The sequence below is a fragment of the Dromaius novaehollandiae genome, chromosome Z (genome assembly GCF_036370855.1).
Source record: "Dromaius novaehollandiae isolate bDroNov1 chromosome Z, bDroNov1.hap1, whole genome shotgun sequence".
Classification (NCBI taxonomy): domain Eukaryota; kingdom Metazoa; phylum Chordata; class Aves; order Casuariiformes; family Dromaiidae; genus Dromaius; species Dromaius novaehollandiae.
The window spans coordinates 34,627,316-34,652,544 of record NC_088132.1 but is presented as its reverse complement, the minus strand read 5'-3'; the positions used below and the strand labels follow the sequence as shown (position 1 = coordinate 34,652,544).

General features: G+C 43.3%; 1 protein-coding gene across 4 annotated transcripts in view; it reads left to right on the top strand.

The window, feature by feature from the left end:
* LOC112978802 (nuclear factor interleukin-3-regulated protein) overlaps positions 1 to 25,229 on the top strand; it is a 76,749-nt gene that overhangs the window by 20,776 nt on the left and 30,744 nt on the right. For 2 of the 4 annotated variants that reach the window (XR_003258022.2, XR_010386346.1), the window contains 2 exons: positions 5,243 to 5,338; positions 5,420 to 5,664. The gene's annotated coding sequence lies outside the window, so the exon portion shown is untranslated. Of the gene's footprint in view, positions 1 to 5,242; positions 5,339 to 5,419; positions 5,665 to 25,229 lie in introns of those variants that run through there. The other 2 variants (XM_064502899.1, XM_064502900.1) reach the window with 1 other exon arrangement.

Genomic DNA, 25,229 nt, shown 5'->3' with positions numbered 1-25,229 from the left:
ATCATAGCTGGTAGCCAAATTTGTTCTGGTTTGCAGTCACTAAATTGTGTTTCTCCAAGGAAATCTCACCACAGCCTATGCATCAGCAATATTCATGTGATTTTGGTTTTCAAAATTATTAACTCCCTAAAAATTCTCAGCGTTTTATCTGTGTTTATCTGGTCTGTTTATTGAAATGCTGAAAATGGATTCAGGAGGCTAAAGATAGGTACCTCTTTTGCAAGTCCCTGACCTGAGTTACTTTTAAAAGTGTTTGGCTTGATAAGGAATGCCCCTTGCAATATTTTCTCTTTGACTGCCTCCAAAAGGCTTGGAGATTTTCTGAATGTGATATCTGGGCCAAATAATACTCAGCTTTGGACCAACCAGGTTGTTTTTTTTCATGTAATACAGCCTTGTAAACATAAGTTATTTTAAGTCAATTGTGTATTAGCTCTGTGAAGTCGGTGAATACTTGATGAAATGCTTTTTCCGTATTGAAATATTCATGAAGCTAATTTTCAACAATCAACAAAATCGAGTCATGTTTTTCAAAAAGAAAACAACATCTTTCCCTATCTGCATGTTGAATACAAATCAAAAAAGCCCCAAAATAGAAGTGATCAGCTTCACTTTTTGTATTTCCTCCTGATTTGATGAGAACTTGGAGTCCCAATCAACCAGCAAGTGAATAGTAGTCCCTTTATCATGACTTTGACTTCAGCTAGTTCTCTGGGCCATCAGCCTTCCTCCTATGGCAGTGAGTATACAATACTGAATTTGATATTGAATCTGGAATATAACCCTGACCATAGCAGGCACTAACATTTCCGTGGGTAATTTCATTTAATCTAATTCTCCAATATCACAAAACCTTATTAGTAAGTTTTCTAGTTCACAAAAAAAATTTAGCTGGTATCAACAAAGTGCTCTAATATTTTCATGCTGTACAGGGGGAAAAACCTCAACCAATATGTATCAGTATCAAGTCCACTGAAGTCCATCAGACTGCTATAATTTTGGCCTAATCAGTATTTTGGACATGGAGTTTTTAGTTTTGTGCGATATCAAATTCAGGCTGAAGAGAAGCCTGATTTGTAATGGATTCTTTCTATATGTAGTTTTTGGCTTTGAACTAAGGAAAACATTTTAAACTTTACTAACCATGAGATCCAAAAGACGACCATAAAAACCTTCAGAGCTCCTGCAGCATCTCTGATTTGAGGTGAGTGACCTCAAGGCTGACCCAGGCCCTGTTCTGCTGGAGAAGGACGCTTAACCACAACCGCGTGGCATCGTTTGGGAGAGTAGACAAGTAGGTGGGGAGGGAAGCAACATGGCTGGGGCTGTAACCTCCTTATCCACCTGGCAGTGAAGCTTGGCTGGCCTGGGAAGAAGATCTAGGCCCTTAGGTAAGGCATGTGAGCTCTCCACATGGTGCCTGCAGAGAAACAGGTATTTGGAAGAGCCGCACAAAGAAAATCACAGTATTATTTCTGAATAAGGAGCTTCCTAGAACTAACAGGAAGGTTGGCAAAGAGAAAGAAGCTGGAAATCCCGCCTGTGCAGGGCTGCAGGGCAGTTCAAGGGTCTGGTGCTTCTCTTCTCTTCAGATCCATAGTTCAGGGCTGTCCCTGGAGTCGTGAGACAAACATCTATTTAGATAGGACTCGCTATTTTCGCTAAAACAGGGCTGAAGGAGGAGGAATGTGATAGCTGTGCTTGCCTTAAGTATAATAGCCCAGCTAAAGTATAATGGCCGAGTGGTTGGAGTATTTATCTAGGAAACAGGAGAAAGGACTCCCTTGCCCCCCTCAGCCTGAGGCTGTGAAAAACCATATCTCCTCTCTCTCTCCCAGGAAAGTGCTGTCGGCAGCAGGCTAGAGGCAGTCTCCACGCTTCCCATGCAAGCCTTTCTGCTGCAAACTAATACGAGAAGCATTAGGAACAACAGAGGCAGCCCATGAGAAGTACCAGAACTGGTCACCAGTGGTTAGGTAGGCTCCAAGGGTGCCCACTCTACTGGGCATCTCTCAGCAGCTCAGCCCAAAATAGAGCTTGCACCCTAGCAGTTCCTTTAGCAGCTGCGTTCGGCACCACAAGGACTGGGGCAGATGTGGGCGCCGTAGGTGCCGTGGCAGTGCGGGAATCGGACGCGGGGCAGCTCCAGGCTGAGGTGGCAGCTGCGCTTGGGAGCTTCACGATTGAAAACTGAAATCCAGATGGGGAGCGGGGAGGGTCTGACTTCCGCCCACGTCCTGGCTGAGGCACTGCAGCCCTTCAGTGCATCTGGCTCTAGTTCTTCAAAACTGTGTGCTTATAAGTTCATTCAAATAAGCAATTTTTGAAAAAAGGGCTTTCCCCTCCCTTCAGATTCTAATCTTCCTGCATGTAGAAAAAGCCAAGTTAGAATATGAAACACCTCAGGCAATAAGACTGAAATGTGCTCACCACAGAAAGAGCCCTCCTGTTTTTGTTTTTTGTTTTTTTGTTTTTTTTAAAAAGAGTAGCTGTGAAATGGTTAAGTCAAACAAGACAAAACCAAAGCTAGTTCATCCCTCTTCAGATTTATGTATTCTCACATGATAGATCTGAACAGACCTAGGGGGGCTCCTTGTTAACTCCACTGTTTATTTAAATCGCTGACCTTCTTCTCACTTGGCTGCATTTCTAGGTATCACTTCTTTATATAGATAAACTGTTCTTTTGGCTAACTTAGCTCTTTTTTAACAACTGAAATATTTTGGATCAGATACTGAGTACAGCATAAACCTGAGCATGCCATAAATATAAAAGTAATTTGGAAAGAGCACTTCTGGTCAGACTGAGTCAGCTGCAATTTAGTTTGTTGACAGAGTTAGATCTAGTGGAAACAAATAGAAACCACTTGCACGTTAATAGAGAGTGATGGGAAGAAATAATCTAGGCCTTTCAGAGGTAGTAAAAGTGTAAGTAAGTGTAAGCAAGAAGCTTTCAACGCATTCTTACAAGGCAACCGTTTTTCTTCCATGAGACTATCCGGAGCTCTACGTTTTTGTCCACTGTGGGTCCACAACTGCTCTTTAACTGTTTAATTATATTTCTATTGCGTTCATGCCTCTAGTGCAAGATGTAACATGCATTCCACAGCTAGACAAACCTGTTTTTTTTTTTCACTAACCAAACTGTATTTTTCACTAACTTACTGAATTGCTTCTCGCTCTTCTTCTTTTGCATCTTTTTTGTTTTTCATTTAGTCCTGTATTACATAGGCATCCATTTATGATACTCCTATTACAGACTGGTATAAATGCCTTTATTTACAGAACTAACATAGGCAGCATTGTCACTGTCTGGACACCAAAGCCTTGTCCACATGCGGAAACGAAGAACCGTATGTGTGTGATAATATAAAGCCTGATCACTGTTCCACATATCTCTATACAGGCATCCTTATTCTTCATTTAAAGTTTTTTTTTTTTTTAGTCCTCTTTGGAAGTGGGTTAAGATAAAATGCAAAAACGCGCCCTTGCTGCTTACACTGCAAGTTGATTTAAATTCAGGTAAAATGCAAATTTGATATACAGTATGTTCTGAGTATTTCCACAGACATGATAACAATGTCTCATGCCGGTTTAAAAGTGGATTGGAGAAATGTCTTCTCACTGGTAAGCGAGAGGACACATACTTAAGACCGCATTAAGTTATTGGGAAGAAATCTGGAGTATATATTCCCAAATGAACAGTGCTTTGCATAATTCCATGTGTAGAAAAAAAATTTGGTGTGGAATAAAACATTCTGCGTTATATATTCTATTCTGGCCTATTTCCCAAGTAGAAAAGCTCAGAATGATTCGGGACCAATGTTGGCCCCTGTGCCCATAAAAACAGTTTCGATGGGCCAGCTGAGTGATGTAATCCTGCTAGACGGTATAAACCGTTAGCCAACTGCCTGTCTTCCCTGCGGAGAATGCCTAATCACGGTCTTGTCATCCTCCTCCTGGCAAGCTCACCCGGCATAATCCATGGTAACTTTGCCTGAGCAAAGATGTCAGGCTTGGGCTGTGCAATTAAATGCATCTCTGAGCTGCCTGAATCCCGTTTATATTCTACTGATGCTGCCGTATACAGAGCACTATAATGCAAGGGATTTCAGCCTTTGATGGACTGTTCTCTGGATCTTTGTTAAAAATTAGCCATTTATGTCCTGTTTTAGAGTCTAGTCCATATTCTACGTGCCTTCTGCATAACTCACGCAGGGGATGTACTGTAGCGCTGCAAAGAATGACTAATTCTTTCTCTGTTATGATGACTCACTATTTGTTGTTCTAAGAAACAGGCCTCTTAAATCATGGCTCTCCCTTAAGTTTCTTTTTTTCCTTCTTTTCTTTTTTTCCCCCCTGCTCATATTTACTATTTATCAGTCTAGGCAGATGAGAGACTTTTAAATTTTTCATATAAATTTTCCTCCAGTATCTTCCCTTAAGTATTGTCTGCAGAATTTTTTACCTCCTACATGGAGATTTAAGAAAAGATCATTCAAGTATCTAACACGATGAATAATTTAGCATTGAAAGACATACTCTCAATGCTACAATTAAAGCACAGTTGCTCCTTACAATTATATGTAAAGAAATTTTCTATCTAACCCTGTTGATTAATCTTGTCTTCCTTTTTTCACTGTGACTAGCTGTCTAGTGTTACATGCCTTTTGCAATTAACCGTAAGCACAGATTCCCCAAACTTCTGCTGTTGTAGCTGTCTGTAGCTAATTAATGGTAGAAACAAATAGATAGGTGTTGGACCTTTGGTAGAGTACAAGAAGTAATTTATTTCCCTATTTAATACTGCTTCTGGGCTGATTCAAAGCCAGGCATGCAGCTGAGATGTTTCGGTTTGCAGATTTTGCTTCTTTTTAAGATCCTGCAGTTTTTCTCCATTTTATCATACACAGAGAAGTTTACTGTGCATTAAGCCAAAGTAATAAAATTATTGTATCCTTTGGCAGTGTCAGCGACTTTAGACAATAGAATTCCTCTGAAAACACCAGCCAGCAGTACATTCTTGTGGCACACATTTCAGTTTTGTGAAATGATTGTTTGTATTTGCTTTGGGTTGGCTTAGTGATTATAAGCACATTTTTAAAATTGCCTTGTCATGACTTATTTTCTCAAAATCATTATATTTTAAATGTCTGTGTGCCTTGTGATGCCTAAATTGGCTGCATCATTAACTCTGGTTGAAAAGAGCCACAGATTTAAGACCTACTTTATCTTTCCCTTAGATGGATGTTGGCGTGCACTGAACTTTGAAAATCTGCCCCCTTGGTAGCTATGACAACTAGTGATGGATTCTGGGGTATCACAAGCAAATATGAAAGGTAAGTGAAAAGCACAGAGGCTAAAAAGAATTTCTCTTTAAGGTGAGTTACTGTCTGTTTCCCCACCGAATTTCTTTGCAGCCATGACAGCGAAGGCACTCTACAAATACCTCAAATTTGGGTCCAAGTGTGTTCACATCTCAGAGGCTGTGTTTGTCTGTGAGAGCCTGAAAGGCTTCAAAAGAAGTTGGGGGAAAAGGAAAAAAGAAAAAAGCATCGTGTGAAATGAGGTTTGCTTTTAGGGCCCTGAACTGTTTTTCTGTATGCGACTCCACCCGCTCGGTGCGAGACTCTCCTTTCAGTGGAGAAGCTGGACAGGGACGTCCTCGCGCCCCGGCCGTGCGCTTGCTCCCCGCTCGGCTCCGGTCAAGTCCGGGAGCTGGGGGGGACGGGCTTCAGGGCGCCGTGGCTCTCTGCCTCCCGTCCTTTGTGGCCTGGGAGGGGGAGGACGGGCACGCTCCCCCCCGGCTGTCGGGGGAGAGAAACGGCGTCGCTCCGGCTGCCTCCTGGAAACCTCTCGCCGCGACTGGACTTGCTTGGGGATGGTTCTGGCACGGGAAAACCAGTCCCTGCTGCCTGCGCCCATCTAAGACCGATTTCATTGCGCAGGAAGAGACAACAAGGATCCCGGAGAAGGGGCTCACTTGGCCTTCAGATCCTCCCCGGGGCGAATGGCTTGATTTTTACTGTTCAAAGGCTTTTACTGGTGCCGCCAAACGCCCTCTCATCTGCTTCTGCTCTCCGCGCCACCTTCTGCCACAGGTTCGAATATTTCCGAGCTAAAGCGGGCGAGGACGTTGAACAAGGCCGGGGTGGTCGAGCCCTTGGAAATATTTCCTTGGAGAAAGTACGAGCTGCGCAGATGCCCGAAATAAACATTTTGCCTGCTGACTGCGCGGGAATGCTTCGAGTGCTTTCTGAACTGGCAGGCCGAAGTGAAACAAATACAAATAATCTTATTCGGGAGGCAAAGCTGTGTATCGCGGAGGAAAAAGCAGTGACCGTCTTACAGGAGCAATGGCTTTTTAAAATCAACCTCTGTTCGGCGTTTGACCCCTCTTTTTACTTTTCCTGTGCCTTTCTTAGGTCTTCAGCTTTCTTAAAAAAACAAAACAAACCACCCAAATCTTAAAAAAAAAAAAAGAAAGAAAAAGAAAAAAGAGAAGGCAAAAGACCAAAATATTACTGCTTGTGCCATTAGGAACAAATGAGTTTTTGTAACATGTATCAAATCCTAAGATTTTGCTGGCGTGGTCGGTATCTTCTTTGCAGCCAGCTGTAACTCCAGTTTGGAGTACTCAAACACGGTGCAGGTTTACTGCCTTTGCTTTGCTCTCTGTGAGTCAGGCAGCCCGTGTTTTAATACTTGCTCAAAGGTTTGGGCAGCACTGACATTATCGTGCTGTTTTTGTGTGCATGGCCCTTCTAGAGGCAGGACAAGTTGCTTCTGGGCGTACTGTACATTTTTCTGCTGTTTAGTGCAAACTCATTCCCTATGGCCACACAGAAAGCCATTTGCTACTGTCTCACCAAAATGCTGGGGGAAGTTTGTATGGTCCTCATCTTTTTCTGCTATAGAAGAAAGCCATGAAGTGCCATCTATGTGTCCAGATTTTAAACACACACGATAGCTGTCCAGAATTAGTAAAATTAGGCTTATCACTCACATTTTGGTGCTAAAGGCATTTCTTATTATGGCGTATACTTATGAGTCTTGTTATAACACTAATGTGGGAAGTGGTAATTTCACTTTTTATCCAATATTACATCATTTTAAACATTCAATTAACGTCCATACATTCTGGTGGAGCCTACCAGATATGCACGCAGCTACCTTTCAGTCCACACTCCCTCCAGTAGCCAGCAACACATCTTTGTAAATTATCTTGAAAGATATTGTGGTACCGCTGAATTAGTCACTTCTAATGATTTCTTTTTTCTTTCACTATTAGAAAAAAATCTAGAGATGTTGCGGTACCGCTGAATTAGTCACTTTTAATGATTTTTTTTTCTTTCACTATGAGAAAAAAAGCTAGAAGAGAAAGCCACCAGCTCTCAATTTAGGGACCAAAGCCCAATGGGAATTTCCTTATCAAAAGCCTTTTCCCCCACTTACTCATATAATTAACTTCTGCCTTCTCTATCGGGCTTATTAAGTTCACTGCTGCGTTTTGAAATGATGCCCTTGGAGCCGTCACAGACTTCATTATCACCCTTCTGCCGCTGCACGTGGCCTGTGAATTGTACCCTTTTGGCGAGGCTTGCAGCAACAACTTTTTCAAATTACATTTAAACAAATACCCAACATACAGCAAAAGTCATTTGTAACACCTCCAAGTCCACTGACTTTCCTCCCTCTGATTAATTCTCTTGTACTTTGGAGGCCTGCTTTTTTCCTATTTACGGGAAAAAAGAAGGCTTTGTATGACTGGGGACCTGGGAGTTGTTAGAGAGGCTGTCGGGCCCTGTGGTTGACGTAGGAAAGAGGTGGGATCAGAAACCTTCTGTGTTGGCCTCATGCATTTTGATCCAAAAAAGTTAAATAAAACAAGTAAAAAGACTTGAGTTTAAGGCATTTCTTTGTTTCTGATAAGAATTCCTGGATATCCCTGTTATATCCTTATATTGGTGCTGATAGTTTTCCTTAGGCTTGGATTGAACTGTAGCTTGTATAACATTTGTGATTTGACCTTTAGCATCTTCTTGCCCCTAAATCAAATGACTGCAAAGTTCTTATACTCTGAGAGGAGTTACAAGTGAAGTGTTTGAAATGCAGTGCAATTTTAAACGAAGCTGGGAAAACAAAGTCATTTTCATCTCTGTGATTGCACAAATTGCTGGAATTTTTAGAGCTTACTGGAGCTAGGCAGAAAAGTTCACGGGATTTGGGTCCTTAATTCCATTAGGCTCCTCTGAAAATGCCAGTTAATGCTGTCTGTGCTATATTACATGTTTTCGAACTTTGCGTAACAGAATAGCAGAGGTGCAGTATCTGTATCCGGCCTGGTGAGAGTTTGGAAGAACTGAAACTGGAGTCTCTAAAATGGGCTGTGCTGTGTGTGACTCCTAGCAGCCAGCTGTATCACCCATGTCACCTACAAAGTTTTGTCTGGGGTAACTGGAACTGAGTACCTAAACACCTGACAGCAAGCTTATTGCCCACCTGACTCTCTCTCTCTCTCGCTCGCTCGCTCAGATTTTGGGGGATGTATTGCAAATCCCACAGGGGGATTTTCTTGCTTGTTACAGCGAGGTAACCAAAGAGCTCTGGGTGTCTTAGCAGATGTTTGGTATCTTCCTTCACCAATTTTGAGCTTCTAAAAATTATTTTAACCTCTCAAAAATGTTTGGGGATATGGGTATGGGAAAGGTATGGCCATGCAAGCAATATTGGTGGCATCCAGCCAATACACACTTGCCAGATAGTTGGTGAGTTAGTCACCACTGTGATTTTGTATTTGGGATAACATCAGCCTTAAACAATCTGGAGAAGTTTCACCATGTCAGGTGTTAAGGTTATGGACATGCTCATGTCCTTTGCTAGTGCTCTGCAAAGGCAGCTTGCTTAGCCTTCAGTTTTAACCTTTCTGTCAGCTACCAGTAGATATGTGTCAGTAGATTTTTCAAAGCTTAAATTTAACCTACCTGTTATGCCTGTATGGATGCAGTTAGCCATTCCTTTGGATTAGCTAGTGATTGCTGTTTCATCATATATGGCTATCTGAACCCACTGGACTTGCCTTTTCCTAATATGCTGAAAAGGGGTGGTGGAAGCCAGAGGTCACTTTTGCCTACACACCCCCGCTAAAGGGTAGAAATTCTTCCTTCATGAAAAGTGGTTGGCTTCATCTCACCAATCTAGTTGTTCAGCTCTCCTCCTCCTCCATTATCTTCCATGCTTATAATAATCCCCCTCATTGACTCTGACAAAAAACTTTTGTGGCATTTAATGATGTCACTTCCATTCTTTTACTGCCTCGATCCACAGGCTGTCAGATGGTATCCACCCGCCAGCAATGAAACCAACCTGAGCTCCACTAATCCTGAGCTTTATGCAGTTTTCCAAACCAAATGCCAAACTATTTGAAAGCATTTTGGAGATGGCACGGCAAAGGGCAACAGGTTTGCTGGATTACCTTCCTTCAGGGTAGCAATATTTATGTCAGAGTCATTCAGTTTTAACTGTCCTTGACTTAAAAACATCGTTAAAGATGCTGAATAGCTCAGGAGAAGGTGCAACTTCCAAAAGCTTAAAAATCTCAGCTGGGAATCCACCTGTGCTGGTAGCTTTTTCTCCTGTTGACAAATATTTAATTACCTGGCTAATTTCCTGATGCAGAATTTCTGCCTCCTGTCTAAGTCACTACATCTAATTTGGGAGGGGTTTTCACCATGAGGAGTGATGCAAGAGAGGTATTCCTCTGGGTGGAGAAATACAATCTTTGTGCAACGTATAAATTTAGTCTGGTGGCCTCAATATTAGCTGCCCTGGTTCTTGATTTTTTTTGTTTTGTCTTAGCATTCTTGCTGCTGCTGTTGCTTTCAAAACTGTGAAGTCTGTTTTATTATTTTTTCAAAGAAATCTCTCTTTGTGAATTGGATGAGAGACTTGCTTTTATTAATTTTTTATGTTGTTGAACAGTTTCGCTCTGCAAGTTTTTGAGATTCATCAGTCACCAATCAAATAGTTGAAGAGCCATTTTAATGGCATCCTGGTGGTGATAGGAACACTTGAAACATGTTGCTGCTTGAAGTGGTTGGTAACTAAAAATAACAGTATGGACTTAATTCTGAAGCAGAGAGGAACCCAGCATGGATAAACTGAGATGGACACCTACCTAGTTCTGGAGGTCTGTAGTCTTGAACCTGCACAAAAGTGATAGTGATCAGGACTAAACTGAGATTAATTCATGAACAAATGAGCTTGAGTTACTGTTTCTGGGGCATACGAGCCTACTGCCGTGTTAGGCAAGGTTTCTTTACAGACAGCATTCCGCAGTCTTGGGCTGTAAAACCTGGGCAAATGACTTGCAATTGTGGTGTCTCATCTTCTTCATTTGCAAATAAGGAAGCGTGAACTCTATTAAGCTCCAAGGAGTGTTGTGACTCTTGGTTATTTCATTAGTGTTTTGCAAAGTAGATTGAAATCTTTGAATAGAAGGTGCCGCTAGAATGAAAATTGTTCAGGTTGAATTTTAGTCCTGGTGTTTGCACAGCCCATGCTGAGGGAATAGTTGTATTAACTCCTTATGATCCTATTAAAAAAAAATGGACATTTTCACATTTTCATTTTTAAAGAGTGGAGTAATTAGCCAAAGGCGACATCAGAAACCATGGTCCAAATGCAGACTTCCAGGATTTTTGCAGACTCCACCAAACCTTTGGGGATTCTCTTTGCCCAGACCGTGATATAGAAAGACTTGCATTCGTCTGATCATCGCTGCTACAGCCTCCGCCACGAATGCAGGCAGAAAGAAAACGTAAAGGCAAAGGTGCAGAAAACAAGGAACTGAAATTGCGAGGGGAGGAGGGGGAGATAACCCTGGCCAATAGGCAGGTCTGCTCCACCTGCAGCTTGTGACGGCACCTGAGCGGCTTCGGACAGAAATCAGTGACCAGCTCCAAGTATTAATAATGTATTTCTTGACTTCTTCTGTATCTCAGAGCGGTTCTGTACCACGAGGTTCAGGTGAAGAGATGGGAGACGCACTGACTCAGAGCTGCCTGCAGCCGGCACACAGGGGGATACAGCAGCCTTGCATTCTCATTTCATGCCCAAAGAAACTGTGGATGCAATTAAGATATTAAATTCAAGGAAACTGTATACCGTAGCTAGGGGAATTCAGTAAATACTTCATGGATCAGCTAATCCTTCTTTTATTGCTGACTTCAATTAGCTTTTTACATACAGGTACAGCGTGCTTTTTTTTCTTTCAAACAAACAGCAATGTTTTCTATAGTATTTAACTTAAAGTGGCTTTGAGCAGTACCTGGCAACAACATTATTGCATTTTCTAGCCATTACAGCTTTGTTTTCCAGGCTTGTGGCTCAGCTACAGTGTTGAGAAAGAGCCCCATGGCAGGAATGCTGCAGAATCGCTTCACCCCAGAAGGAAAACTGAGGTTGCTCTGGCACCCCTTGAGGGTTGGGATAGTGTGTGCCCATCTCGACACCAAACCTGCCCCATTTCCTTCACTCTTCTTGCCTAGATCAGAAGGAGCCCTTGGGTTCAGTATCTGGTTGGCTGTAGTTACAGCAGCGTGTTTGTGAAATACACTGTGTGTGTGTGTGTGTGTGTGTGTGTGTGTGTGTGTGTGTGTGTGTGTGTGTGTGTGTGTAGGCTGTATGGAAATTACATCCTTTTCGCATCCTCATCTTTTCCTCAGGGTGCCCTTGAGGAGAGTCTGTCATGGCTTTCCAAAAAACTATAAGCTGAACGAAACAAAATTTGGTGCTAGCTGTCCCTCCTTAATTTAGGATTAAAACTATGAAGTGGAAGACCTTTGTCCAGAGGTCTGTGTGAACCTCATGCTTTTCCCGCTGATCTTCTGGCTTTTTAAGTTGATCTGAACTGCTGCGCTGGCTTTCCAGAAAATGTCATAAATTGTTTAAAGGAGAAAAAGAAAGAAATTTCCCAAGAAAAGCATAAACATTGAGAGTGCAGCTCAGCAGAAATATGCTGTGGCCTCTTTCCACAGGGAAGGCAGAGGAAATTGGGATTTCACCCTTCTGACCTCTTGCAGAAAAAAAAAAAGTGCCCAGCCCATATAACCATGTTTTGGTGTCAGCCTTCAACAGAGTTCCAAAAAAGAGGGATGAAGGCCATGCAGAGGAGGTTCCTCCTCTTCCTCCAGAGACCAACTTTTGATTCAGAACATGTAAAAATCTGATATTGCCATGTCATTGTATGAGAGAGAACAATTTTAATTTTTTTCAGCTTCCATTTTGTAGGCACGTAAATATGACAGGCAAAGATGACAGCTGCTTTAACAAGCCCAGCAGGGTATTTTGAATAGCCCTGATTCCATTCTGTGAATCCATCCAGCACAGAGTCAGCTCATCGGGAAAAATGCATTTCTCTTAGCGCAGCCACAACCGGATCTTAAAAATCTAGATGCTAAGCAGACGTGTGTTTGGCCACGCATCCTATCCGTGAGGCTTGTTTCTTGAGGTGCAAACTCCTCCAGTCCCAGATGAGCTGCTGGGTGCTGCCAAAACAGAAATATATTGTTCATTTTGCCCTGTGACAGCACTGCTACACCAAAGTCCTACTTGAAATCTGAATCTATCTGGGCAGACTTAGCTCTTAAAAAGTACTAGACATCAATGAAAATGAAGAAAGAGATGGCAGTGGGAGGGTGTTTGACAGCAGTCTGGCAACTCTCCAAGCTTGAGGGTCTCAAGGCAAGTCCCAGGCAAATAGTGAGCAATTCTGCTAGACCACCAGCAAACAGAGCCACCCTGAAACATGCATTTGTCCTGGGATAGATGCTGCAAGCTGGGTGCAAGGTGAATGGGGAGGAAATGGGATGGGAAAGCCCGGACCTCCTCGCATCACGAAGGAGAGGGCAGAGCTCCAGCCGGTTTTAGTTGGGGAAGTGGCTATGATGTGAGGGCAAGGTCAGGCTATTAAAAGTGTGACAGGTAACGTTTAATGTGGTAAAGGTGCCGCTAGGACTTGGAGCTGCGGTGGAAGTGGTTGGCCGGAAGAGATGACCATCTCGAGGTGTACTCCCAGGCTTTTCCCAAAGGGGATGCCACAGACCCGTGGTATGATCTGACAACACAGCCCGTTTTACACCGAGTTGCCAACAACTTGTTTACCTGTGTAAATAAGGTCAAATTTGGAAAGATCAACCAGCCTGCTGTGACTGAAGTCTCCCTTCTGCACTTAATAGCAGGCAGCCATAGGTGCTTTGAAAGTACGTCAATAAATGTCCGCGTCGGAGAGCCCGCTCCCCGTTAGCGGAGGTTCAGCCGTGTTTGCTCCCTGACTCACTGTTAAGTTCCAAATCAGCCATAGACGCTTGTGGCAAAGCTCACAGAACCCTTATGCCTTTTTCCGATAAGGACGTCACAAAAAAACCAAAAAACAAAAAAAAGAAAAAAAAAGAAAAGCAGCCCATGGCAAAGTTTACAGCTGAATGGCCGTGCCACTGGCTCGACAGGACCACAAACCCCAAATCATAATCCCAGAGAATGAGGGAGGCTGCTAATCCTTTCTGTGCATTTCTTTCTGCCCTCCCTTTGCAGGCTGATGTCATCATTATGAGCGGTCACCTCCTGGGACCGTAGCTGACGCTCTGGTGGTTTTGTTAGAGAGAGAATCCCTGTAGCGGCAGAAGCTAATTGTTCTTCGGATTTGTCCTTCATTGTTGAATTTTATGAGCAAGTTTGTGAGTGAATTTGAACCTTATCTGAGCCACTTGGGTTTGTCCCCCCGGTGCATCTAGCTTTATTCCCAGGTTAAACTGTCTGTCTAATAAAAGTCCCTGCTTCCCGAACTAGCTGAGGAGCGCTAAGAAAAGCATTTGACACTGTAAAATGTTGAAGTAAAAGTACGGTAGTGGCCACCTTAGGTTTCAGAAATACTTTCATTGTATCACTGCCAGCTTTTCCAAAAGCTGCAGTAGCCTCTGGTGACCCGTCTGCAAACATTTCCATTACAAAGAATAATAGGTGAGGCCATCCTTTGTCAGCTCTCTTTCAACATGTGGTTATGAAAATAGCAAATATCTCATCAGACAAAAAAAAACAGGCAGGGAGAAGTATAAAGGAATGCTACCAATAGGCAACAATGTAATTGTTGGATGGGGATGATAATCCTTATAATTCTGATTTTTCTCTAGTTGTCTTCAATCCCAGCAGCCTCATTTTCAGTAGGATCCAAACCTAATGCTATTTAACAGTTTTCCCTTTAGCATACGGGGTAATTTACCATTTTGGTTGGCCTTGCAGTGACTGAAATATTTAGGGGATTTGTGTAGTGACAGAAATAGATAAGATGTTTGCGGCAAATGGCTTAGCTCTGTTTAGGAAAATCTCCATGGGATTTAAGAGGATGCACTGATGTAATACAATTGGTGGTTTTATTAAAATTCTTTTTGAATAACATCTGTGGTAAAAGTATAGCCTATTCGCATTATACAGTCTTCCTCACCCCCTAGCCCCCCCTAATATCCTTTCTGAATGAAGAATTGAGTTAGAAACCTGTCTAGAGCTGAAAATAATATGGCAACTATAATGAGCACAGAAATGTTTTGGAAGTCTATTTATTGTGTTTTTATATACTTGTTTATAGCTGAGAAAATCACCAATAGCCAGATCCTCCAGTCGAAGCGGAAGCTGGAAGGAGGCAGTTTCTTGCCTTTGTTTAAAAAAATAAATATGCTAGAAGTAGCAGATTATCTACATGTTTATATACTGTTTCTACACTGCCTAAATCTCAGTGCATAAATGAAAAGAAGACTGCTAGTAGGCTATGTAGTGCCCTGCGTCCAAACACATCAATGTGCACGCACAAATGGCAAAACGAACTGCATTTGCTGATAGAGCGCTACCCTGCACACACGCACAGTGTTGGAAGGTTATTAAGGATGCACTCTAAAGCATTCAAAAAGCTGAGAACTACCAAAGAAACGAACGTTGCTGAGGCAACCTTAATTTGGTTTCCCGGTGTGTCTTCACTGCAACTGAAGCTGTTTGGGAATTTTTTCACACAGTGTTTGTGTCCGAAAAGGCCGGTCTATCAAAATCGAGACACCCATGTACTTATCCCGGTTTTGACAAAACTTTTTGCAAGCCCAGACCGCAATCTCCGTGATGAGAGATCCCCTTCAGAGGCTGATTCAGACCAGACTCGTAAACCCGGCTCGTCCCAAGAGAGAGCCCTAACTAGGCGACTTCTGGGTGACTTCCCGGAGCTGAGCACTGTTTTGCCTTTCCTGGGTTTCTGATTTGGGGCTGGAGGAGCATGTTGCAGAAATGCAGAATAGTCACAGCCGCACCTGTGGTTAGGGGAAGCTGGCATTTGAAAACACAGTGCTAAATAATCATGAGAAACAGGTTTGAGATATTTGAAATTGCTTACCAACTTTGAATATCTCTGCCTCTCTTCCCAACCTGTGAAATGATTCATTAACATCTGTGTATCACTCCAGCGCTATTATAGTAAGCACCACAGAAAAGCCCTTGAGGAAATTTTATATTCTTTTTTTTCAGAGCAGGCTTGAATAGCGTTCAATGAATAAGGCATTAGGCAACAGTGGGTTGAACAAGGAGAAAATGAAATATTAAACACTTACAGAGCACTGTCCTTCCTAAGTACAGAACAAGGCAGAGGTCTGTCTGTGTGCAACTGTGTTGCTATGCGTGATGGCAGTACGTATGTATGACAGAGGTTGAATTAAGGTTGCATAAGCAGCCTTAATGCTGGGATTTCCTAAATCCTGAATGCTTGACTTCGTCATCTTTTAGAAGAACAGTATTAAGGTGGGTTTTTGGGGGGAGGAGGTGAGGGTAAGACCTGTATAATAGACAGAGCGAATATATACCAATTGTTGGACAGAAAGATTTTATTGGGAAGTGTTTGGGTGACCTAGTTATTTCTGAAGAGTCAATAACTGGATTATATTTAATTAATATGTTTGTAAAAGTTAAGTACATTGATCTGCGCAGAAATTGGAGAGGCAAGAGTTTTGTAATTAATAGGTTTTCAAGGCCTCCAATAAAAATTCAGATAAAAGCTTTCCTACACACAAACATGGGCCCTGCTTACACCTGATGCCTCTCTAGTATCTAATTGCCAGGTTGTGGAAATTCAAATCAGCTCTGGCCTTCTTTGAACCGACAGCACTGCAATGGGATTCGGGGTGGAGGCAGGGGTGGATGGGCAAGAGGTGAGGATAGTTCAAGGAGTGGAGGTGTCCTTTAAATTCAGGTGTTGTAGATTCAATCTCTAAAGATTACCACCTACCTGGGAACAGCATATCACCAACGAGTTCTAGGTGTACATGTGGCGTCTCTGGATCTTCCAGGTTTCCAGTCCAATTTCTTGGTGTCATGTGACAGTGGTGAGTCTCGCGCTCTCTCTCTCTCTCTCTCTTCTTTTTCCTTATTAAAAAGAAAATTCCCCTCCTATTGCTGATGAGGAGCAATAAATTAAATTCTAAATGCACATCTTCAGTGCACAGATGGGGCAGGGGCCCAAAGAAAAAAGTGCAGAAATGTTCCTGTTCTCAAAAAATAAGATCCACCCTGTGCTGGAACCAAAATCTTTCTTCTTTCCAAAGTATACCTCAGAGTTTCTTTCAAAGCTCTTGTGACACGGCTTCTGAGCAGCCCACATGGCTCATTCTTCTCCAGTGTGCCCAGGCCCCTTCATCTGGAGGATCAAAAACCTGAGTGCCAGGGCTTTCCTCAAAGAGCACAGGTTTGTGTCAGCCAACCCCAGAAAAGTGTTCCTTTTGCTATTTCTTCTAAAGAAACACCTGCCAGAAGATGCAGGATCAGTGTTCAGACCTTTAGGGGGGAAAGAAAACAGAAGAGGGAGAAATAGTGTTACAAGTAACATTATCTATGGTACCGCAGGGAAAGCTCTCCCAAGCAAAGGGCTATTTATATGAAACTGCTATTACAGGCTATGAAATGTCCCCGTCACCTCAGAGTAAATATGTTTAAGAGTGAATTGTCTTTATTCAATGGAGAAGTACGATATGAGGCGAGCAGGGATTCCTTTGCCTTCTGTAAGGGTATGCGTTATAATATAATATATATTGTCCGTGAACTCCTCTGGAGTGTCCACAAGAAAGTTCCTTCATGCTTTCAACAGTGCTTACAGTGAAAGGGAAGGCAACTGTTATCACTCGGGCTCCCCTTGGGGGATGCGGTGATGATAACTTTCCTGTTTAAATTTGGGAAATACATGGTGCACAAATGAATGAGCTTCATTGTCTTTGAAGTTTCCTCTGTGAGTCATGGTGTAGAGCCTACATAATTACATTAAAATTACGGGGACAGGAATCGGCATGCAAACAGGTTATGGGCAAACATAGAGTTACGTGATTCTACCAGCTATACAAATGAAAATTAGCTCCTTTTCCATACTATTTGCCATGCGCTCTGTAAGTGTTACATAAGTGATAATATCTAAATATGTTTTCAGAACTTAGAAAAATCTTGCCAGGAGAATAAATCAATGTAAAAGCCTTACAGGAAACTTGCTGAAAGCCTTATTAGTAATTCATTTAATGTCAAATCTACCAAGCGTGCTTATTTCAGGGGCCCAAATACAGGAGTTTAAGCCAAGTACTCTAGCAAGAGCACTTTGCCGTCACTGTTCAGGCAGCCTGGATTGGCTGAAAACCCCTTTTTCATGTTTCCAATGTAGTGTGGAGGCAAATTAAACAGATAGATAGTGGTGGGAGAGCTGGCACAGTGGCTGGGAAGTCAAGAGGTGTTTAGAAAAGGCTCGCTAAAGGAACAGTGATACAAATATCCATAATAAACTTCAGAGCAAGTCTAATGTACGGCAGTGCTTCAGGAACCGGAGCAAATTCAGACTGTGCGATGCGCTTTCCTTGCCCACTTTCACTCCTGACTAACCTGACTTGTAGATGCTCATTAAATATTATTTATGGCAAACAAAAGCTTCCTATGGTTCTGCTGAAGTCTGAATGGGAATGCAAAATCTTTTTTTGTAGTTATCAGGCTGTTTCTGAAGCACGTTGTTCCCTGTCACCTCCAGCATTTCTGTCTGTGGAGGCCGAGGAGGAGGAAGGGAAGGGAAGGAAGTCTTGCAGAACAACCTGAGAACAAGTTTCAACACTGACCACTGCCTACTAGTCCTTTTATGTATCGCTGTTCTCTTTTCTTTGCAATGAAAGGAAGTCCGACTCTCTCCCTGCGATAAAGTATATGGTGTTTAGTGCTGGGGAACAGGAATGTAAGACTAAATGGACAGCTTTCTAAAAATCAATTTGTGGTGCTCTATGGCTGCTCTCCAAATGCAGGTAGAACTACAAATAGCAAGGGATGAAGTACATGTGCACACTTCTTTTATCTTAAAGATGATTAGTAATAAATAATACATGAATTTCTATTGAATGTGTTTAGTATTAACAAACGAGGCAGGTATTTGAAGTGCAGGCAGGTGCCTTTTCGAAAGTGACTTCTAACTCTGCTCATCTTAATTTGGGGTTGCCTCCTCTGTAGAAACAGCACAACCAGAATCTGTAAGCTGGTGCGGCTACAGCCAGCACCCCCGAGTCCGTATTTAGGCATCCAAAGAAATGGTCTGATTTCCAAAACTGCTGAGCAGCCAGCAGCCCTAATTGGAGTCCATGGGAACTGCTGGATGTTCAGCACATTTGAAAAATCAGGTCACTTATGTAAGCAACTAATTGTTGCTGTAAGAGCCCAACTTCGGCACCTAGTTTTAGAACAGCTTGATGTCACTTTGCCCAGAAACATTTCAAAGCCAGGCATCTGGCTTGCACTCATCCTTAGCCGGAGTTGAGGCCCGGACTGCTATCTGTGCCTTGGAAACTGCCTCTGCAGAGCTGAGATTTACCCCAACTATCTTTTTTAAGGCACATCAGTGGGGTGCCCAAGTTGGGGCTATAGCCTCTGTAGTGGCTGCCTATAATTCAGAGAGGGAGAGGTGCTCCGGACGGTGGATCACCCTTGGGCCATGTCCCGCTGCGTCTCGAAGTGTTTCCCAGCAAGTGCTCCTGCTTAAAAAGTCTTCTCGGAAACTTTGAGGCTTTATTCTCCTCCCATTTAAAATCTGTGGGAAGACCCTGTTCTTGGCTACGGCACTGTTGTCTTTATGTCAGCAGTGCTCAACCTTCAGCTCAGCTCAGCATATGACTTGCTGAAAAGTGTTAAACAAGTACAGGACAAACAGTGCCATAGACTATTTTAGTGCTAAAATGAACTTGGTGTAGTAAACACGAGGAGGCTTAAGTTCATTTAGTACCTAAGAGTGTAGGTTTGCAGAAGAACTTATAAAGCTGTATTGCACAACAGCCTTGGCTGTGACTGCCATCCTAAAGTAACAGATATTCTTACACGTTGGGAAACATAAATAGTTGTCTCCGTCTGATTTTTCCACATCAGCGAAGACCAGCGCAGAGTGTTTTCCTCTTTGTTCTTATGTTTAAAATAGTACACAACAAATGTAAGCAAGTTTCTTAACTCCTGGGTAGGGTCTGGTTTCTTAACGCCTGGTCCGGGGCCAAGCTCTAATCTCGGGCATGCAGCATGCATAATCATGTATCTCCGCCGACATTTCCAGGTACACGGTATTGCTCATAATTCAGCCCCGATTACGATCTGACCCACAAAGAACGTCCCGGCCTCAGCGCATACAGGACAAACGAGTCGTGCGAGGGAAAAATCAGCGGCCTCCTCCCGGCCGCCCGGGGCCCGCATCTCCTCAGCCCCGAGCGCTGCTCGCAATAACAGCCCAGAGCGACTATTGGCAATTTTCAGAAATAATGCCTTTGCGGAGACGTCCCGGCATGAGGAAATATTTTCCTCTCTTTCATTATAGCATCCCCACAACCCCTGGAAAGTAGGGCAGGCTGGCGGGGAGCACTCAGAGGAAAGCCTTGCTGAGTGTAACGTCCACACTGCCACTTTTAAATTGCAAAATTAGCTCCCTTTGTTTACCTGAATTTAGCAGGGGCTGGGAACGGCTGCTTGACTGTCAGCCCTGCAGTGCAGGCCAGCTCTTTCGCTTTGGATCGGGTTGGGAGGGGGCTCGTCCGCCAGCTGGCCGGGCAGCTCACGGGCCAAGGCTGCAGCCCGCCGGGAGCGCGAGGGGCGCAGGAACGAGGGGGAGCGGGAGCAAAGCCAACTTAGCTGTGGTGGGAAACTGCCTGGCGAGCCAACTGCACCCGTGCGGGAGCCAAATATTCTCCCCATTTCCCCCCCACCAATCCCACCCCAGTGGCATGTGCCCTTTGCAATAGGTGCAAAGTGCTGCACCTTTTTGATTCAACACGCACGTTTCTAGTAGAAACATTATTTCTAATGTTACTAGAGTACTATTTCTGCTATTAGGCGCTCAAGGAGGCACTGCGCTTGCTGCATACCACTGGAATTCAGTGGAGTGATGTTAGTCCATCAGCACGGAGAAGAGCGGAGGCAATGAACTGCGCAGGATTCATACAGTCAGCCCTCCAGCCTGAATCACCCTTGTTGATGTTTTGATAGAAAATACCGGGCAGTTGACAAGCTGCAGTTAGAGTACAAGTTAGTTCCTGTGGTTTATGGGTAGTTGTTGGTATGAAAGCTGCCTCCTTTAATGTCTTAAAATATTTAAGATGTAGGAGGTAAAACTTGGTATTTCGTCACTTTTCACCTTTTTCCCCTCCCCTTCCAAAAAGCAGCCCCCCTCCAACTGATTTTATTGACTGCTTTACAGTGTTACAGTATTTCCTTTCTGCGGAGCTGTGAAGGGGGGTTTGCTCAAAGGATTGATGATGAAAATGTGAGTTTGTGTTTTCTCCTAAACACGGGCATAAGCCTGCTCCCCTTTCGCTCCTTCCTCGTGGCGCGTGCTGTCACTGCGAGATGACGCAGAGGTGCATCACCACGTAACATCATGACTTGTCAGAACAGGCGCCGCCTCTTGCTTTGTTTTAACGGCTGACCTACTAGTAAAATGAAGCTTAAAAGCTGACATACTGATGGCAGCTAGTAAATATTACTGGGAGTCAAAGTTACAGATAGCGAGCTGGCAAGACAAAATCACTCACCTACTCGATATCAAAGAGTTGCGCCTGTGCCAGTAACCGCGAGCCGGTGCCAGAGAAAACGCGTTGCAGTAACATTATGCGCTGCCTTTCCATGCAAAAATCCTGGGCCAAATTCAGCTTTCGGTGTAAGCCAAGGCAACTCTGCCACCGTCGGTGGTGGGGCACCTACCCCTTTACACTCGTTTGGCCCACGATATATTTAAATTACGTTCAGTGATTAAGAGGGTTTCACTTAAACTGATGCAAACGAAGGAAACTCAGTACCAGGGCAATCAGTACAACCTGAGCTTGGGTGCTAAGCTGAGCTGGGGTTTTGGTGGCAACAGAGAAAAATTCCCAGCCTGAGCTCAGCCAGGGAGAGAAAGGGCAGAGCAGCACGCGCAGGGAAGGGGCCAAGGGCTCCCCCGAGCGCCGGGGCATGGGGGAAGCTCCCAGGTCCCCTCCAGCAACGTTGCCTTTCCCAACCGGCCCGAGAAAAGATAGTGCGTGTCACTTATTTTTAAAGGCGCTCCGGGTATGTTGGCAAGCACGCGTGCCCCCACGGCCCCCCGAGCAGCTGCTCTCACCCCTCCTCCCCGCAGCCTCAGGGGCTGCAGGCTCTTTCCCTGTAGCTATATGCAGCTTAACGAAGCCAGGACTCGATTTTTGCCCTCAGTGTTGTTTATTTCCAGCCTTGTTTTGTATTGTAGTTTGGTTTTCCTTAAAGTGTGGTTCTCTTAAACCAGATAAAGACATTACCAGGGAAAATAATGCGGCAAGCCAGGAGGGCTGCAAACTGGTTAAACCTGAATATAAGCTGTTCTATAATGAATATTGCTGGTATGTGGGCAATAACCCTGAATAATTTCATTAATTAGTTATATGTCAGTAACTGTTTTTAAAGGGTACACTATTTACATTGCAGGCACTTTAACATGCAATTACATGCTAAGGATGTGTGCTGTTTTAAAGTCATGAACTCTGTGCATGCAGGACAATATATATACATATATATATATATTATAAGAGCAGGTGATCTGATTACATTACAGCTAGGACTAAACTTTTTCGGAGTTTCTTAGCATCAAGATGCAAGAGTTCTGTTCAAAGTTGTTTGTGTTTCCAACATAATAAACCTTTTCCCCCTATTTCCCATACTATTTTAGAATAAAGCTAAACGACATGCACAGCTAAACAAAACTATGCATGTCTACAGCTGATATGTAAGTTCACAATAGAGAAAGCATATGAAGAAGAAAGAATGCCTTTAAACCTGTGGAAGTATTTCATGCCACTACAGCTGTTTGTATTACAAGGCTAACTTGCTTGTCTATTGCAGGCTGTTGCTACTTGTTGCAGTTAAGGCTGCTTGGATGACTTTACTGTGAATTTCTATTAGTATAGATTGAACTTTGAACCTTTAGGGTTTCTAATATTTGTTTTTTTGGGATAATTGCAATATTCTTGTAGTGCTTATTTTGTCTACATTTTTAATCTATGCTCTCTACCTTAACTCTATTGTTCACATAGTTTTGGCCTGGGAATACTATACAGTAGGTATAATGAAGTAACTGGTTGACAGCTTTGCGTTAAGATTATGTATTGCAATTTGATGTCTGCATTGAGAAAGCTAATGGCAGCTCTGGAGCTGGAATTTCTAATACCACGCTGAGCAAACCTTGGGCATGTATTTGCACAGCAAGTGCCAAACTGTGTTGATATTGGCCTTCAAAATGAATGAGGAGCCAGAACAAGGGACGTAGTGAAAATTAGCACAGGAAAGGAAGAAGGATTAAATGGGATGACAAGAACGAACAGCCTGAGACAGAAGGGTTTGTGGAACATTTTTAGAGAGCCCCAAAGAGAGACACTGAGGCAGCAGAGAGTCTTGGCACCAGCTGAAGAAAACCTCCGCTGCATTCACCTTAGATTAATTTTTTATTCCTGAGGATATGCTGCATGACAGTCAGCTCACGTTGGCTGTAACCGTTCATACGGGGATGTTATTACTGCTCTGGTATCCTCCCAGACAAGCTTTCCATATGGGTCAGATTGTGATGCCCTTACTCACTGAGGTGTATATCGCTGCCTGGCCCCTCATCAAACCTGCTATGTGTTACCAGCCTTGGATGACGCTCACACTTTATTAGTGCTTTAGTCCTTCCATGAGTGGTAATCAGCCACTCACTTTTTGCTGACAGAGGGCTCTTCCCACGCCCTTTCTGTAACCTAGGGGAAGAGGAAAGGAGCCACAAGCCAAAAGCCTGTGGCTTTTACAGACAACCTCTACGGATGCTCTTCATGATCTTGTTAACCAGTGAACCCCACTCCAGACTCAGGGAACAGACAATCATTCATCAGTCTTACAGGCAAAATTTATGGCAGAGTTGAGACGTTATTTCTCAAAGACTGTAGGCTTCATTCTCATGCATTTTGCAGTGTTGCCTCTCCGAGCCAAGAGCCAAGCACATGATGAAGGCTGAGTCTCTATCCTTTTATTGGTTAGACTGTGCATAGTGCTTCATACAGCTTTCTCTCTCTCTTTTTTTTTTTAAGTGCATGATGTTTTATCTTGAGTGATAGGATCTATGGATGGAAAAGAGTTCTTCTGAATTTAATTTCCTGCAGTCAACCCAAACAATAATTTTTCTAACCACTAAATTATAATCTACTCCTGGAGCCAGGGAAAGAGCCCAGGAAATCCTGAAACCCAACATTCGGATTTGCAGAGGGTGTTGTTCTCAGAGGGCTGCTCTCCAGCAGATAACAGCATGACGCTCTCCACCGCTTCCTCTGCTGGCAGGACACAGGAGGTCTCTGCAGCATGTTTCTAGGCTGATAATCCAGGCCATGCTGAAGAAAAAAAAAACATGGAAAAGCCAGGATCCTAAAAGACTCCTTGAAATAACCCTGTGATGTAAATATTGCATTAGAGAGGTGAATTTGCACATGTGATTTACTGCTGTTGGTATTTGGGTTGATGAGAGCTGCCTTTTTAGGAACTGGGTGGGGTACAGCAGCTGAAATGAGGTGTGTCTGTAGAGTGGTAGCTCCAAAAGCTCAGCCATCACTTCCACAGACAAACCTTCCTTAAAAAAAAAAAAAAATCCCAAATCTCTCTCTTGAACATATGCTATTAGTGTTCCATTAGAGGACAAAATGCCTGAGTTAATTGGTTAATTGTGGATAGTAATCTTTTGGTTGTAGGTTACCAGCATAAATCCCACCTGGATCTGTAGAGTTAAAGAAGTTAAAAGCCGGTATGGGTCCGTAGGTCACAGGGACGGGACTACAGAAACATGAGTGGCTATGGAAACCTCCTCTGGCTGCTGCTGAATAGTTAAACTGTGGGTTTTGTTCAGCAGGGCTGCTTTCCACCACCGTAACAGCAGTGCAGGCGTTCAAAAAGGAAGTTGGCTATATGCAAATTAGATGCAAATACCTAATAAGCTCATTAAATAATTGGCATAGGCTATCACACATGGTGCAGCATCAAACTTGGCAACTGCGATCGTCCCTACTGTACTGCTAGTACTTCGCTGGTACTAAACTGGTTTATACCAGCTGAGGATCTGGTCCATGCAGCATATGGAATTTCCTGGATAAGCTACTACTCTTTGCCATAGTTAATATAAGGCCTTTATAAATATAGGCCAGATTTATATTGTATGTATATGCTGAATTTATTGGGTGATCTTTATCATTCTGCCATCAGTTCGAGCAGCCCATTAAAACAGTCTTTGCAAACGTACTGTGTGCTGGAGTCAGAGCTGATCACATGCTGGCATTTAGTTTTCTTGATAAAGAATAGAGGAAATAACGTAAACAAGTATGCTTGATTACTTTCCCACCCCCGTTCATCCATTTCTGAATCATGTTGAATTAACAACGCATTTGAGACAAAGATACTGAATTTTATTAGCATTGCTTGCTCACTGGTGTCATTATTAAATGCTACATTATTAGCTACCCGGGTATAGCACACATTCTTCCTCTACCGTTCCTCAGAAAACAAGCAAAAGCCAAATTGTTTTGTGGCATACTGAAACCAGCACTGACTTTATGCAGCAGATGTTCATCTAGCCACGCATGTAGATGATTTCATAGATGGAGCGAGTGTGCTCACCAATCACACACATTGCTTTTT